The sequence below is a fragment of the Pocillopora verrucosa genome, chromosome 9 (genome assembly GCF_036669915.1).
Source record: "Pocillopora verrucosa isolate sample1 chromosome 9, ASM3666991v2, whole genome shotgun sequence".
In the NCBI taxonomy this organism is placed as follows: Eukaryota; Metazoa; Cnidaria; class Anthozoa; order Scleractinia; family Pocilloporidae; genus Pocillopora; species Pocillopora verrucosa.
In genome coordinates this window covers 6,927,631-6,946,217 of record NC_089320.1, presented here as the reverse complement: position 1 = coordinate 6,946,217, position 18,587 = coordinate 6,927,631, and the positions used below count along the sequence as shown (strand labels likewise).

At 38.2% G+C, this 18,587-nt stretch overlaps 1 protein-coding gene across 6 annotated transcripts in view; it reads left to right on the top strand.

Moving 5' to 3' along the window:
- Positions 1-18,587, top strand: part of LOC131777631 (uncharacterized) — a 74,271-nt gene that overhangs the window by 10,998 nt on the left and 44,686 nt on the right. For 4 of the 6 annotated variants that reach the window (XM_066172084.1, XM_066172094.1, XM_066172081.1 and 1 more), the window contains one exon: positions 9,360-9,450. The gene's annotated coding sequence lies outside the window, so the exon portion shown is untranslated. Of the gene's footprint in view, positions 1-6,002; positions 6,287-9,359; positions 9,451-11,428; positions 11,532-18,587 lie in introns of those variants that run through there. The other 2 variants (XM_066172083.1, XM_066172085.1) reach the window with 2 other exon arrangements.

Below are 18,587 nucleotides of genomic sequence, written 5' to 3'. Positions count from 1 at the left end.
TAAGAGCATATCAATTTCTAAATAAAAAAGAACAGCATTTCATAAGCAATATTAGAGTAAAATTCAAATACTAGTCGGTAATGATATCAAAACAATTATTTGGAGATTAATTTTTGTGAACACTCCTTATCCCATATGTCAACTAGAGCACACACATATCGATGACGATATCATCAAGAATCCTTAGTTGAGTCAAATAATTTTGATCGTCGTATGATTTGCCTCTCATAAAGGATCGCAAATCAACCAGTATTTTTCCATGTGATGTGTAAGCAAAACGACATAGCTCGATTTTTTCTTATAACTTTTTATCATATAAACTACGTTGTTATACAAGGATTTCCAGCCCAGGGAAAAGCCGTAACAACACAAGTGAAAAAATACGATATTTTTTCGCGTGTTTTTGATATCGCCAATCAGTTGCCGACACGTCACTCGCCTTTCGCGCCACCCGGTCAGTAAAGGGCTATTCTGTTTATATGATAAACAAAATAAAACAAGCTATAGATTTAAACATTTCAAGAGAAATTCCATATCTACGGGCACCCATGCGTTATTCTCTATTTATTTCACTATAAGTCTTCCGTAAATCACCTGCTCCAAATATAGTCCCTAATACGATTGGATTTAGTGTCACACCTCCCCCTATCGTCCCACAAACAACAAGAGAATCTGATGAAAAATTACACATTAAATTCAATGGTTTGAAATATCTGTACGCTCACTTGTATAACAAGAATTTTTAATGACAAAATTGGTGTAAGGATTTAATTTAATTTAATTGATTTCTATCAATGTTCCCGTCTACATGATTAAAATCGAAAATCGACTTAGTTCTTTTCATATATATATATATATATACAATAAAAATGCTTCAGTTTACAATTTTCGAATAAAAAAATTACTGTAATTTACTCCATCTAGTTTACTAGTAGAAATTTCAATAGTTATTGAAGCACCAATCCGCAGCGCCTCCCTTGTAACCGTCTCTAAAATGGATTTCATAATTTCCATGTTGTTTGATAACTAATTCATTATTGACCACAAACAAATACGAGCTACTTGAACCTGTGTTTTTTAAGTACAGACCCGAGTTGTTAGATTAAAATATTCATATTGGAACCTTGAGTGGAGTTATAAAATTTTTAATATTGGTCCTTCGAGCCAGATGCGAACTAGACGAAATCTGAAATCTTGAAAACCTTCGAAGGCGAGAAATTTTGCCTGCGACTACTCTATGAAGGGGCGGGAGAAATAAAGGAAAGAAAAGTACGTCACAAGTGTCTGTCAAGTCTACAAGCGACGTCAAGTCTACAAGCGACGAAACCTCAACAATGTCTTCGGAACTTACATTGGAAAGAGCCTTCAGAACTGGACATCGAAATTCCACCGAAAGAAAATTAGAGAGTGCGAACGAAATTCTTAATTCTAGGGCTACGACTCGTCGAGTGTGGCGTTCCTTTCGAGCAAATCCATTTTCAGATCAGTGATTTACCAAATCTACTCTGGAAAAGGATTCATCGGATCACTGATCTGCGTGATCTAAAGACGGATCATCGGATCATTGATCCAACGCGTTCCTTTGGGCGAAGGACCCGAAATTAATAATTTTGCCCAGCGATGCTCAATTTCAAACAAGTAGGTACTACATATATTGACCGAAAAGATGGGATCCAGGGACTGGATAAAGAGATTCTCGATTTATCAACGGAGGAAGAAAATTGTCAACGAAATTGAAGATAATGATAAATTCTTTAGTCACGTAATGTTGGTTCTTGCCAGATTCGATGAAGCGCTGGCCGCCATTTCTCCAAAAATAGAAGCCGGCACTCACATGTCAAAGGAGCCGACGAACGAGCCCGCGCAGTCGGTAAGCCAAATGAATATTCTCTCTAATGATTCACCTCAAAGCCAAGGGCATGATCTAGGCTCTCAAATTAAACTCACAAAGTTACTCTTAAAGAAATTCAATGGAGATATTATCAAGTGGTGTTCATTCCAGGACACATTTGAGACAGCAATAAATAAGACCTCTAAGCTAGCGACTATTGACAAGTTTAATTATCTCAACTCTATCATGGAGAAAACCGTTTCTAATTCTGATTGCAGGTCTTGCCACTACGAATGCAAATTATGAAGAGGCCATTGCTAATTTGAAGACCACATTTGGCAACAAACCGATGATTGTAAACAAACACATGGATGACCTTATTAGCATGGCACCTGTTTGTTCTAATCATGACCTAAGGGGCCTGAGACAACTCTATGACTTAGTGGAGGTTTATGTACGGGGTTATAAGGCTCTTGGAGTACCATCAGAATCCTATGGTAGCTTGCTTTCATCTGTTTTGATGAACAAGTACCACAAGAAGTACGTTTGATCGTTAGCAGAGAGGTCAAGGGGGGAGACTGGGAATTAGGCCGCCTGTTGGCAGTTATGCATCAAGAATTTGAAGTACGGGAGAGAGCCGCGTGAGGGAATCACAATCCACAGCCAGACTCACCATTCCGAAGTAACAAACCGCATTGGAAAGGCCCGCCCTCTGCCTCATCATTATTTTTTAAGTCAGATAGCAAGCCAACTTTCACCTACCGCAAGCAGCCTCATTCATCTAATGGCTGTGAGACCGTTTCTAATGCACAATCCCAAAGAGATATTTTTAAGAAGACCGGAAGATGTTACGTGTGCCCCAGGAAGGACCATCTGAGCCGAGAATGCAAATCTAATGTGAAATGTTTCACATGTGGTGGCCGTCATCTGTGAGAGCAACCTGCTGAAAAGTGGAACAAGGGAACAATGTGAGAAACCCGAGCAAAGGCAGAATGTACACCCAGAAGATCAGCCAATGCCCGATCACCCTCAAGTAAGCATGTTCAAGGTTGAAAGGTTTGAAGGCTAGAATAATTCTTGACAGTGCGAGTCAGGTATCGTACATCACAACCGTTTCAAGGATGAGCTAAGTTTATCAGCTGAATGTCGAGAGACAATGCTAACAAAACCTTTGGGTCACAAGACGAGAAGTTGCAGACTTGTGATGCTGTTTGCTTTAGAGTTAAACTACATGATCGAACAGATATGAAGATGTCAGCCTATTTTTTACCGCTCATCTGTGAACCACTAACTGGTCAGTCAGTAGCCCTGGCAAGGAACATGTACAAGCACCTGAATGGAATTCACCTTTCCGATTACTAACAGGAGTAGAGCCAGCAGAAGTGGACATACTTATTGGATCAGATCAATACTGGTAAATCGTGACAAGAGAAGTGAAAAGAGGAGAAAGTGGTCCAACAGCTTTACATACAAGGTTGGGTTGGGTTTTATCTGGACCAATATAGAGCTCAACGCATGACTGTGACCCATCTGTTAACTTGGTTTCCAGCATCCATGTCCTAAGATGTGCTGCCGAACCGTCCCAACTTCTGAAAATGACCCTACTGGAGATCTCAAATGCTTCTAGGACCTGGAGTCTTTGGGAATATCGAGTCCTGAACAATGAGAACTATGAGACCAGCCACAAACGCCTGATGAGTCTGTTGAACCGCCTGAGACGAGAACCACAAGTATTGCTAGAATACAGAGACCAGAGATCAGAGACCAGATCGAAAAGGGGATAATGGAGAAAGTCAGTGGACCAACCTCTGGTGAAGTCGGAAGGGTTCACTACCTACCTCATCATACTGTCATTAGAAGAGACAAAGAGACAACAAAACTCAGGATTGTCTAAGATGCGTCCTGTAAGTCAAACGTGGTCTCTTGAATGATTGTCTATACACGGGGCCAGCACTTTCGCAGAAGATCATGGACATCATCCTGAAATTTCCAACACACAGAAAGGTACTGCCGGAGACATTGAAAAGGCATTTCTGAACGTGTCAGTAACAAAAGAAGATAGAGATGTCTTGAGTTTCCTGTGGTTTGATGATGTGAAGAAACGTTATCCTGAAGTAATTGTGACGATTTGCCCGAGTAACAGAAGTGAAGAGGAGGACCCTGAATTTGTTGAGACGTTTCTAAGGTCAATCTACGTGGATGATCTGAGCTCAGGAGGAACTGTACATCAAATCTAAAGTCAGGTTAGCAGAAGGAGCTTCAATCTGAGAAAGTTTGTTACAAACTCTCCTGAGTTGAGGAAACAAATGGAAGATAATGAGAGCGGGTTGTGCAAGGATCCGTACCCTACCTACTGGTGAAGATATGAATGACAACGGAATCCTGGAATGAGGGTTGGTCAGTGACAGGCATATGTGGGGATAACTATTCTTGATCTTAGTAAAACATTGATGTATGACGTTCATTATAATTGTATTAAACAAAAATCTGGTAACAAAGCTGAGTTATTATTTACTGACACTGACAGTTTAACTTATGAAATTGAAACTGAAGACGTTTATCAAGGTTTTTGGAATTATAGAGATAAATTCGACAGTAACGGCTATCCAGAAAACTGTCCATATTTTGATAAAACAGATAAGAAAGTAATAACTAAATTCAAGGATGAAGCTTGTAGTATTTCCAATCAGTGAATTTGTTGGTTTAAGATCAAAAATCAAAAACTTTATATTAAAGATGATAATGAAGGCTGTAAAATAGCAAAAGGAGTAAAGACAAATGTTATAAAAAAGAACGTCAAATATGAGGACTATATAAACGTATTATTAAACAACAAACAATTGCCTCATAAATTAAAAAATATCCAAAGCAATAATCATCAACTCGGAAGCTATGAACAAAGCAAAGTGTCACTCAGCTGCTCTGATGATAAGCGATACATTCATGAAGATGATATAACATCTTACGCTTATGGTCATTACAAAATCCAAAAACATCATCTTCTTTTTTAATTATGTTAGCATTCACATGTGGAAAAGATATATGAGATATTTTTAGATCCAAAAACATACCCACAAACTTCACTGACAGACTTTACTGACAAGCTATACTGAGAAACTTTACTGAAAAACTTTACCGACAACCTTTACTGACAACCTTTACTGACAAACTTTACTGGTAATCTTTCTTTAAAAAATCAGCTTTTAATATATATTCGTAAAGGTTACATGATCTAAGTACCATAGCAATCTGATGACTCATTTCCTCGGGAAAGTCCTTGTCGTATTAAATCATTAATTTCCTGATTTTCTGAGAATGTCACGCGGTGGAAAAATGCGTGACATTCTCAGAGAATCAGTTTAGTATTCCAACGCTTTGATGTTATAATCATCACTTCCTCGGAAACATTTCTATAAATACCTCGCGCGAAGTGGCTCTAGCGAAATAGGACGCAACCCTCGACCAATCAGACGTTTGGCCATCTCTATCGTAATTAAATAATGTTATGTAGATATCACCGAAAACAAAGACCTCCTTACTTCTACTGATAAAATGGATAACTGCTCTTTGCGTGCATTGTATAGTGAAAATGAATTTAGCGCAGTTGTTGAATGGGCGTCGATAAATTCAACCAACAACCATGTTCTTTTGTTTTTCCCCAGTAGTTTCAATCCAGCATGATTCTATTATGGTTATGGTTTTGTTTGAATACCAATTCTCTCTCTAAGGCAGGAGGTGTCGCTCTATATTTCTCAAGAATTGCTGTCTACGAGGAAACGTAATTTAGCTTTGTCCGAAGACGGAATAGAATCATTATAGATATTTTTTTGTAATTTTTCTTTTAGATATGTCTATTATTTTTGTAAGACCTTTGACGGTCGTAATGATATTATCTAACGATGTAAGATTTTTGGCAGGCTTCGCATATTGAAGAACATGGAAGAAAATCCCAGTGCTGAAAAAATGTATGGTACTATGAAATTTTTTTATGTTTCGCCTGCTTTGATTCAATAGAAATCAGATTTCCGTTTCCATGTATCCAGGTAGTTACAGAATGCCTAAGGGAGACTTGTAACCGTCCAAAAATGACACATTTGGTTGATTGAATGACAGTTCTGCATTTTCCTTGGCGTCGATCAGTACTACTTCCGCTTTCAATTTGTAATCACGCGGTCTTCAGCTTCTTGTAATCGGCGGTTTGAGTTAGAGACTGTTCGATAAGTGTTCACAGTATTATTATCAACTGAGTTGGTGACATTAATTGGACACCTTATAAGTTTGATGTTTGATATGCAATGTTGACAAGCGTTACGAAAAATGACCTGAGTCACGTGGGATTTCGAAAGCGAAAGCTTAGCTGCCTTCAATTCACTTAACACGGAAGCTTGCTTGGAATTGAGAGTAAAAGTTCTAAGCTATGATGAGTATACCTGCAAATGTCATCGTGCACTGAAGGTAAATGGTTCCTTCAAAGAAATAATTTAAAACTGTGGGAAAATTTGAACTTAGGGCCTCGCCAAGTTGTGCAGCTGCTGCACAAGCATATTGAGAAGTTTTAGCAGGCTTCGATGGCGCTCTTAGATTCTGCTGCCGGAACGGCATACTCTGCAACTGCCGTTGTAGTTTACAATGACCTAGCTAGTTAGCTAGCAGACCATGAAGTACATAAGTTGTATCTGTGGATTGATTATCGATCAGCACTACTACCGCTTTCAATTTGTAATCACGCGGTCTTCAGCTTCTTGTAATCGTTGTAGTTTACAATGACCTAGCTAGTTAGCTAGCAAACCATGAAGCACATTAGTTGTATCTGTGGATTGATTATCGATCAGCACTACTACCGCTTTCAATTTGTAATCACGCGGTCTTCAGCTTCTTGTAATCGTTGTAGTTTACAATGACCTAGCTAGTTAGCTAGCAAACCATGAAGCACATAAGTTGTATCTGTGGATTGATTATCTGTTTCTGAACCAGCAAATCACGCCAAAATTTCTTGTTCCGGGTAGCTTTCAGGGCAATGCTTCCATTTTACATTCGCCTCAATTAACGACAACTAGAAAAAAAATAAAGTGAAAGACTGCAAGGGACACCTTAAGGTTCCCACAGACACATTAATTGATTATGCATGGCCATCTATGTTTTCTTATCTTCTGTGCTCGAGTTATGAGCTCCTAAATTGCGAAAGTTATACTTCTACGAGCTGCTTACTAAACCAGATCGCAAATCTACCGATTCCCATGACCAGGTCTAAAGCTTACGAAATGATTTGGTTCTGCTGTTGTGCAGTACTTGTTCGGATGTCGTTGCTTCTTGAGAGTAATGCAGACCAGTGCTAGACGATTTCATCATGATTTTCTCAATTTTTATTACGACGATCCAAGCGGCAGTTGTCTTCTTTGGGCTGCAATCATGATACTAACTCATAACTGAAATGATTAAAACTACCATTAATTTCATTTAACGGTTGTGTTGGGTTCGCTTGTGAAGACAAATATTTAAAGAAACAGATATTGTTCAATGATTCTATTCTGGATTCTTCGTGGTCTAATTTTTTCTCGTCCCCCCGATGGTCATGTGACTAAAGTACTCTGGGGGCTGGGATGGGGGTAGCTGTCTACCCTTTACAGTTGCATAAAATTAATGTAATTTGAAACTTGCAATAATTTAATGTTATGCAAAAGTTATATCAAATTCATGCTATATGAAAGTTGTGTAAAACTAAAGTCAACGCATAAATGATATTAACTTTTTTGCCTAAAATTAATGTTTAAATACTGATAAAAAAAATTTTTATGTAGACTTTATCTTTACTGTCTATGAAAAATTGCATTTCTCGTGTTCCTGATGTATATAGAATTTATCTCCTAACACTCGTCGTTCAGTTGACTATTTCTTTTATTCTCTCTTTTATTACGCAAGTTAATACAACGGGGACTAGCTCTGATCTCTTTAGGAAAGTGTGGATCACCGCTTATAGAGGTGACTCTTACTAGGCTGTCAATCTCTAACCTTTGTCATTCTTTTACACTTTTAAGTGAATCACGCTAAACTATGCAGAGCGGCGTTCGCATACCAGGTAGATACCTTCGCGATGTTTATGCTTTACAAAATGGTTTACCTTAAATTTCTTAGTTTTACGGTCAAGGTCGAGCCAAACAAAAACAAGATTGAAAATGTAAAAATTATAATAAAACTTACTAACAGAATTAAAATCATACTTGAAAAGATATCTTAAGAGAAAATAGTCATTGAAGACTGTTACATAACGGCAGAATAAACAGAAAATTCGGAGAAGAAAGGGCGTACCCAAGGTACCGCTCCTAAAAGAGCTACGTGCTAGCCGTATAAGTTATCTGATTACAAATTTCGTCATTGGAACCATTTTACCGACATTCATAAACTCCAAGTCAAATAGCAGACTTTCAGCGGAATTCTTGTTGGTCCATCGTCTTGTCAGCCTTCTTTCAACTGGCCCTATGTATTATATGAAATGGCTGCGTGTCATAGGAGAAATGATCAAACGCCTGTGTAAAGAAGACATCGTATCCTGGAGTAGAATCTCTTCTGATCACGGTTTCTGAGGTGTGTCAGAAAACAGATATTTTTCCAGGGAACTGGAACTAATTCCGTATTGAGGGTGAAAAGACTTACGTCAGAAGATTAGAAAATGAAATTAAATTTGACAGATTTGAAGATCGGTCTTTCTGTATGAATATCCTTCTTCTAAAGGCGGTGTCGCGATATGTTCAGTATAAGTGGACTTAATCAGATCTGTCAAAGTGAAGATTTTAGGGAGACTTAGGTGACCGTCTAAAGGTAAAAATTCAGGTTTTTTTCTTTGTTTATTCAACGAGGGTTTGATTCTCAGTGCTTACTTTGTGTATTCGAACCGAAGACATCAGAAATATTCGAGGATACACTTCCTGAATTTGTGAATATGTAGTTCCCTTACAAACCCTTTACAACTAAATTAATTGTGCCAGCTTTGTTTTTGTATGTGCCAAACATTATTCTTTAATTTTCTAGCTTTGTCAATGGTCGCCGATACAAACAAAATTGAAGTCTTCATCCGTATCTTATTTTTCGATTTCACAGTCACTAAAAATAACAAAATACGTAGAACATAAACCACGGAAGAATTTCAGTTCTTGTTAGAATTTTGATCCAGTTAGCTTTCAACATTAGAACTTTTCGGAAAGGTGTTGGCAATACATTCTAAATCAAAGATTAAAGAGAAATCAGCTTGAACGCAAGGGCATTTGGGAGTGTATATCGTTGCCAAAAAAAGAATACTACATTTTTTCATTGAAAGACGAAATATATATGTCCACTTCACGCGCTATTGAATATCGACTGTGCTCTCGACCAGTCAGAACTTTTGTAAGTCTAATGTATACCAAAGAATATTCAGATCTATTGGGTTTTTTCGAAAAACAAAAGTTATATATATGTATACCATAAGTTAAACTATCAGGGTAATGTAGATATGTCCATTTTTTAACATGACAATACCATCATTTTTATCCAGATAAATCGACAAGGACATAAAACAACGCAGGAGCTGAAAGAAGAAGGACAATTTGTGGTTGTAGCAGGTCGAGCAAATTTTGGTTACCGAGGTAAGCAGATAAACTAACTTGAGTCCTTTACACTTAGATTGTCGTTTGTGGAAAGACCGTACGTTATCACGCGTTTGTTACACGGCTTGTAAGACTGGTATCATCCGCTTTCCCGCATTGACTTTGCTGCAAGAGTGGATAACATTAATTTAGTTGCAGGCTTTTCCGCAAGGATCTCTGTTTTAAGGCTGCAGTACAGCAGTTGGGCCCTGAATGCGGAACAGAATATAAACCATCAAACACTTAGAACATTTACACAGGACATCGTCTGTTACAGCAGGAATAGAATAGTCCCTAAATTTTTCATCACTTTATATCCAAATGTTCCTATTTTCCTACTACTAAAAATGGCAACCGCCAAAGGATCGAACAACGACCCTTTCAGTTCTTCTTCACACTGATTATTTTCATGATCAGTTATTCGAAATTGCATGACTCTACATGATTTAGAGTCACTATCAATTTCTCTCCATTGTACACTTTCAATCTTTTCCCTTGAAAACTTTAAACCACTCGGTTACCTAAAAGGTATCGTTCATCTCAGGCTATCCAGCGAGAATAAAGGAACTTCTTACGTCTCCAGGAATGAAGAGGAATGATCAGTTCGTACGATTTTAGCATGCAATTCAGCTAGTTCCCATTTTCTGATTCTAACGACGTGATATATTAGTGGCTGGTTGAGAGAAAATAGGACCCTAATTGGAGAACATTTTTTCGAAACCAGCACACACTATTTCGCACCATTAGAGTGCCAAAATTATTATAGTTTTCGTGCCACGATCCATCCTCTACCAAAATAAGTAAGATTTTAAACAAAACAACAAGTGAGTGATCAAAACGTCAATTCTCCCTCTCCGTCTGTCTGCGCAACGTATCCATGATAAGATATTTCGAGCGCAGAGTCTTGCGGCAGATTACTTGAATGATATCGTGATATTTACTTTAATGTTAAAAAATGAGCTTAACTTATAACGATGCTACGGTTTAGAAAGATTGATAAACATTGGAAATATTAGGAAGTAGACAAAATAACACCCTTATTATAGATGTTATTCGACTGAGTATTGAAGGAGTTATTCTGTCAATGCAGCACCCCCTTCTGTTCTTTGATCGTAAGAGCTGTGAGAAAATTTCAGAGGCATAATCAGTTTTATGACTCAGATTTACTGGAGGTAAATGTGGCACACCCTTCTGTTCTTTGATTGTGGAGAAAACTCTTAGTTAAAATGTATATAGAGCCAAGGTGACTCATAAGAGTGCCAGTTTCTATGAACTCGTGGGCCGGATGCTTTAGATGATTGTAATTGAAATGACGCGATGTTATCTGTCAACGCTAGATTCGGATATTATTGTTCTCCTGAGAAAGGAAATATCTGTTCATGGTAACACTTATCATCCATTAAGGCATAAGTGCTATCAGAAAATTTTAGAGGCATAATCAGAGTTTTATGGCTCAGGTTTACGGGAAGTAACCCTCCTCCCTTCTCACCACCACCACCACCCCCCCCCCCCTTCCCACTCCATCTCCGAACCTCTTATCGCGAGGATTAGTGACAATGTAGCTTTGGACCAGGCTTTGTTTATGAGAGGTTTGCCAAACAACTGAAAGAGATCATTATAATTTCCTTCGTTTTCGTTTTATAGCAAGCTCAAAGATTACTTTCCAAAGATAATTTGGTGTAATTAACTTAAAGTGACAATGTAAACCGGACATTAAAAAAAAAACTAATGTTTCGGCGAGCGTTAGCCCTTCGTCGTTCGCCCTAATGAAGGGCTAACGCTCGAAACGTCAGCTTTGGAAACTCTTTATGGTGGCAAATTAACTTTAACTCAGTTGATAACTCTAAAATATGTCAAGCGTTTCCGGAACGGGTCGGTCCGTGGACCTTATGAGACATCTCTTTATGAGCGAACATTTAAGAGTGAACCTTTCATCGAGAAACATGTTATATCAACTGAACTATCTAATGTTAATCGAAAGAAGCGTAGACGCAAATCTCATCGTGTATGTAGACGTGATCGTGAACCAAGCAGAATACCAATACGAAGTTTGAAAAGATTAAGGAACAAGAGCAGAAAAGGTTAGAAAATTTGTCTCTGCGCGTATTTCTCTGCACGTCAAGAACTCTATACCTTTTCCACAGTTTCTCAGACTTCGTCGTTTATGTAGTGACGACTCTGATTTTTCCGAAAAATCAGAGACAATGTTTTTCGATGAACGCGGCTATCCTGTTTCTGTCGTTCAAGCGGGCCACCACCGTGCCCAATAAATCGATCGACAGTCAGCACTACAAACGGCTGAGAAGGAAAACACTGACCGCATTCCATTTACTCTTACATTTCACCCTCACAACCACTCAGTTAAATCTATCATTCTTAAAAATTTCAAATTACTCCAAAACGATTCAGAGACTGGCACTATCTTCTCGAAACCCCCACTTATTTCATTGAACGTGACAAAAACATAGGCAACTTTTTAGTCAGGAGTTCATTTCAAACCAATGACCAATCTGGAACTTTTAAATGCGCTCGCTCACGATGCAAAACTTGTCCTTTCATTCATAACGTAGAGAAAATATCGGGATCCAAGAGATCCATTAAGATCATTGATCACTTTACGTGTACCTCCGCTAATGTTATATACTGCATAACTTGCACTTATTGCAATAAGTTATACATCGGCGAAACAGGAAGACGACTAGGTGATCGATTCCGAGAACACCTTCGCGACGTGGAAAGAAATGACAAGGACGCATCCAAACCAGTCGCTAGACACTTTAATCTTCCTAATCATTCTAAACAGCATATGGCAGTTTGCGGCCTTTCCTTACATCATGTATTTGAAAGATAAAATATCGTGCCAATCGGTATTTAAAATTGTTTTCTTGTAACAAACTGATGTGTTCTTGCAAGAATGAGACTCATGTAGCAAATTATTGCAGCTATAAATTTAGTAGAGACATCCTGGCCCTCCAACATATGTTGACCCTAACAAAACAATAGTAGCTCCATATAGTCAAGGTAATGAGTTAGTTTTTGGACAGAATGCAGGACAACAATGTGTTGCAAAGAGTTTTTTTTCTTTGATTTACAATGACACATAAGGGATCAGCTCTGCAAATGATCTTATACAAATAATGAATATTGGAAATCAGCTTTATTCAAGTTTGATTAGCCAGACAGGCATATTTGATGCAGTTAGAATTACCAACAGCATTAAATGTGTTTGATACTGATTATCAAATGGAATACAGTGAAAGTTACTCTGGTACTGTTGACCAAGAAATTGCTATAGAGGGGTATCAATACTGTATATCTTTACAAAGAGCCTTTGAGTCACTCATATTTAAAAGCTACACCAATTTCATATTAACAGTAGGGTGTATTACTGTAATAGTAACATGGGGTTCAAAATATTTGATTCTCATGCTAGAGATTTGTATGGTAGAGGGCAGCCTCAAGGTAAATGTGTTCTTCTCGAAGTACTGTCTCCTGATAGTTTAGTGCATTATTTTCAGATTATACATAACAATGATATATTTTAAGTGAGAGGAGTACAAATTGAGAATATTCAAAATAGGATGGTTTCTCAAAACAATCTGAATGAAACCATAAACTTTAATCTAAGTTGTGCTGTAGCTCAATACTCTCTTTGCTGCTCTATAATGAAATCATGTAATTATTGGTATTACAACTCATCGTTACCCACCATTGTTGACAAAGGCAAAAAGATGTGTCATAAAGTTGGTTGTGTTCAAGTTTAGAACACAACCAGCAATCACCTGTTAATCTTCCAAGAACTGTAGATGTTTGTGAAATTGAAGTAAATTGGGATAATTTGTTTGAGAGTGAAGGACTATTAACTGATTCACTTCAAAGCAAGCCAATTCTTAAGAATGAAATAATACATAAAAGTGAATGCACGGGGTTTTTGATATCATTTTCTTCGTACTGCATCATCTGTACCTTTAAACCCACAAAAATATCAAAATTTATGTATTCCCCCCGCTTTATAATGAAAGAGACATGTCCCCTATTCAGTACACTATAAACATTAATGGAATGGCTTTACTTGTTGATGCCATTAGAAAAATGCTAGAAATGTAATACTCTAGGACACTACAGAATACTGATTGCAACATATCCATGTAAAGTATTTGACAGAAAGGAAAGAAAAAATTGATGATTAATCGTAGAAAAAAAACAATACTACAAAGAAATGGAGCCAGTAGAGAAAAAATTATTATGAAAAATAAACAGGAGATACAGAAAAAAACTGTCCCAAAAATACAAACAATTGATACTAGGTAATCAGTATCTTCAGGATGCACTAGCCTTGACTTAATGCATTGAATATCAGCCTCTGTTTGTGAAGCAGTTCTGAATCTATTTAATAACTCTGTGAATGGTTGGTCATCCTTTTGTCTCATATTTTTAGTCAACTCTATCATCTTGAAAAGTAGCCAGGAATGGAACAAATTGTAAATATTATTTTTATATTCTTCGAAGACAAATTTTCTTCAAATTGGTGGAAGTTAATACAAATTACCTTCTGTAATAATGCAAAGTCCTGCAAATAGACAGTTGTTTGATGTTGACAATATTTCTTTTAGTTGTTGATGGATGTGCAGTAGCAGAGTATTTGATACCACAAGGCATAGGGTAAAATATGGACTGGACTTTTTTTTTTTTTTGGGATCATTTTAAGGGGGGAGCACACCATTGGTATTGAGGGAGGGGTGGGATGAAGTCTATCAGTACTGAGGGCGGGGTGGGAGACAGAGTGTTATTACCCAGGAAGGGGCGAGAGACGGACTATTACTACGCAGGGAGGGGTGGGAGGTGGTTTTAATAGTAAACACTACTAGTTTAATTGGTTTTTCGACTGAATTTTTGTATGTCTAAATTTTAGCGCTGGGCCGAGGCGTTTCTTCATTTTTTCATCATGCGAAAGCGAAACTGCCACGTAAATACTGGACTTAACGTTTTGCCGACGGAAAAATATCGGCAAGCAACGGTAGCCACCATAGTTCCACTTCGCAGGTTTCGTAGGTTTTTACGCAAGAAGTGATCGGCAGCGGCCCGGGCAAATTGGAAAACAAACCTAAGGGAGTCGCGAGGAATACTTGGTCGCGATTTCCGGTTTCGGTGATTAATTCCTTTGTTTGCGAAACATATGTAATCGATATTTGCGCTTTTTACACTTTTTTCCCATTTTGCAGTGTTTTTGGTCGATTCGAGAACACGGATTCCTCTTCGAAATCGTTCGCTGATGATTTTTTATATTAAAGGTATAAACTTTAAAATTGCGATAATGCTTGTGAATGCCATATGCTGCTAAGTTAAGGGCTAAGGACCGGAAATTCCGTGATCTCGATTAATAAGATCAGTGTCAAAAGAAAGATAGATAAATTTAGTAATTACATACTGAATACACAAAGGGAAACGTGAAGCAACTAATGGTGCACAAGTTGACTCATAAGGCGCACGCATAACTCAACAGTGGGGGATCGTAAACGCATTATTTTTAATAAAAATTAAAGTCCAGTGTTTACGTGGCAGTGTTGCTTTCGCATGACAAAAAAATGAAGACGCGGCCCAGCGCTAAAATTTAGACATACAAAAATTCAGTCGAAAAACCAATTAAAACAGTTCGTACGATCGAGTAAAAGCTCCATTAACCAGCAGTGTTTACTATTACAACCACCTCCCACCCCTCCCTGCGTAAAAATAGTCCTTCTTTCGCCCCTCCCTGGTTAATAACACTCTGCCTCCCACCCCTCCCTCAGTACTGATAGACTTCATCCCACCCCTTCCTCAGTATTAATGGTGCTCTCTCTCTCTCTCTCTCTCTCTCTCCCCCCTTTAAAATGTTCCCAAAAAAATGGTCCAAAATTTAGTCCAGTCCATATTTTACCCTATGCCGCACCACAGAGATTTCATCAATTATTATCAGTTTTAAATCTGACAGTGCCATTCTCATTTGTGTTTTCTTTTGGTCTGACATTGGTGTTATATTGTCACCTGATTCTTTAGGGATTGCATACCAAGAGAAGAAACAGTTACAGGATAAAACAATAATTGCTTAAAAACTTAGGCAACTGCAAGTACAAAAAAACAAAGTTTATTTCCAACAGAAAGCCCGAGTGAACGCAAATATGCGTCTAGTTATCTATTAGTTGGACTTCCTGTGAAAAAGTCGGTCGCGCGGTCGTCGTAAGCATACACTGTATGTATACAATGTATCCTTACAATAGTTACGTTACGTAAAGCAATGCACTACAGCGCAAATAATCTGTTCGAGAAGCGAACGGTTTTTAGAGAATTAGGCTGGAGGAAGACTGTTAGTTTCGAGGAAAAGATTATGTCCTGGGTCCCGTTGTTGAAAAATGGCGAAAGCTATCCCACGGATTAATCTCTATCCCGCGGATAGGTGCTGACAAAGCGAAGCGCGCTTTCCCCGTTTTTTGTCATCTTTCAAATGTTTCCGCAGAGGGCGAAAATAAAGTTTCAAACAGTGAATAGCTATCTGCCAAAATTAGACTTCGAAGAGTTCCTCCTTTTCGTCGAGGTCCGGCGCGCAATTAACGAAAAAAAATAAGTGGAAATTAAACATTGTGGTAGTGCGCCGCGGAGAGCTCTGTGAAAGCTCGAAAAGAAGGACAATACGATCTGACCACAGACTACAGACAAGCTTAAGAGTTTGACTTCTGTATTGCGCTCACAACGCAAAATTTGATTGGTCGTGAGAGGTCATACTCTTGGGCTTAGTCTGTAGTCCCTTCTTTTCGAAGGCCTCACTTTTAGAGCTTCCACGGCGTAATAATAATACCTTTTTTTCACTGATTTTTTTTCCACTCGTGCGACGGACTTTACCGAAAAGGAGGGACTTCTCGAAGTCTGGCTGAAAATAGACATTGACTTATCTACGTGACTTAATGAACAAATAGGTTTGTTCCTCCTTTCGTAACAGCAATAAAACGCTCTCTCAAGTTGAATTAATCTTTAGGGAAAGAATTTAATTGTATTTAAATAAGGAAGTATTGCCGGATACTCCCCGTCGTGTTTTTGGTAACTGGATTCTGTAAAGCTTGCTGTTTTTTTATAACGTCATAAGACACGGACTTTGATCTTTAGAATCTAGCTCTGAGTGCCGTTATTTAACTGTTCTCGCGAATGAAATGACGCTTTATTGAAGAGAAAGTCTGAAGAATATAGATATAGAGAATGAATGACATGAAAAAGTAAGTTTCCAAATGTTTGATTGATAGTTATTAACTGATGTATGGTGGACTAAGACGTGAATCAATTGGCAAAAATCGCATTTGTTCATAGCCAACAAAATACCTTCACTGATATGGTTCCTTCGTAGTCGAAATTAATTTCTGCCGTTGTAACTATAAAAAGAAATAATTGGCTGAACTGGTTGCGGTAAACTGGGAAATCAGATGCTATCAGTTGACCAGGCTTCAGAAGTTAAGTTAACGTCTGACCGGTCATCTCGTCTTTTCTGAATGAAAAAGAAAGACGGGGGCAATTCCTAATTATTGATTTCACTCACTCCTACGTTCAGCGATCTCTCCTCATTAATGTCTGTCAACATATTGACTCAACTAAAACCGCAGGAAGTTATATCCGTTTTACCTCTATTTTGTCTTCTTCAGGCCGCACACGTATTGAATGGTAGCAGGCTGAGAATTCTTACCATTTCTTTCTATAACTGGTTCAATCTTAGTAGTAATCTCAAGTTAAATTATAGCAGCGGATGTTAAATAATTTTTTTTTCACTGTGTACGATGGTCCAGAAGAATGTTGTCCATGTCTGAATCCGATTTCCCTTTTGGCACGACAAAGCGCTTTAGTAGTCCTCAGAGGGAGAAAGAAACTGCGAAATTTCTAACTTAAGCGTAATACGGAAACGAGCACGTTTGCTAAAATCAAGACTGAAAATCCGACGAAGGCGGTGAAAAAACAAAAGAGAACGCAGTGGCCTTCACTTGGGTTTCCCTCTATGAAATGATGCCTGGTCATGATAGGCGTGTTACCATGGGCTCCTGTGTTACTTAATAGAGTAACGCAGTAACGAGGAGTAACGGCACTATGTTCTTTAAGGGTACTGTCAGCAACATTTTCAACATCGGTTGTACATTTTCATAAAAAAATCAACGGTTAACTCGGTGAAATGCGAGACAACGACGCGCGCTCATGACGCGTTCTGTCCATTTACGTAGGCATGTCGTGTTAACTGTCTCCTATCACACTGTCCAATTACGAGCGTGACGCATACACTGTCCAATTAGTGCTGAAATCGGGCTGGTGATAACCAATCACGTTCGAGAATTTGGTCATAGTTTTGATTAGATCGGTAATCACAAGATTCAATATATTGTGGAATGTTAGTCACATTACAGAAAAAAAATTAAAATCGGACGTAAATGTATGTTATTTGCCGGCTGGGAGGTCCGTATGGTGAAAAACTGTGACCGAGGTCTTGAAAATGCTGCCCGAGGCCGTGGGCCGAGGGCAGCATTTTCAAGGCCGAGGTCACAGTTTTTCACCATACGGACCGACCCTTAGCCGGTAAATAACATATATATATTTTTTTTAAACTTAACGAAATACATTCTGAAAGAACCCGAATGATTTACGGCTATAAATACGGCAAGATCTTCCATAAACTGAACAGTTTTTGAGCGAGTAAATGGTAGTCGAAGTAAAGGTGATACAAATTAAAGAGAGATGCCTCACCGAAACATTTTCACTTGCGTAATGATAAAAGTGATTTAAAAGGCTTCCAAACAAAGTTTGAAACGTTATTTTTACGAGTATCTGTCACAATCTGACACCTGTCAATTAGAGAGCGCGTAAGAAAAAAAAAGCGCAAGAAGATTTGAAAAACAACGGAACTAGTTTGGCAAGGACTATCACGACAGTGTTTTCTTCAAAAACAATCGATGATATAACGGAAATCATTATTCACTCTCATCGACGATTCATTCATGTACGAAGATTTACCTCTGTTCATTAAGTAAACGGCCAGGAAAGTAATTGTGAATAAGTTCAAAAAACAACGGAACTAGTTTGGCAAGGACTATCACGACAGTGTTTTCTTCAAAAACAATCGATGATATAACGGA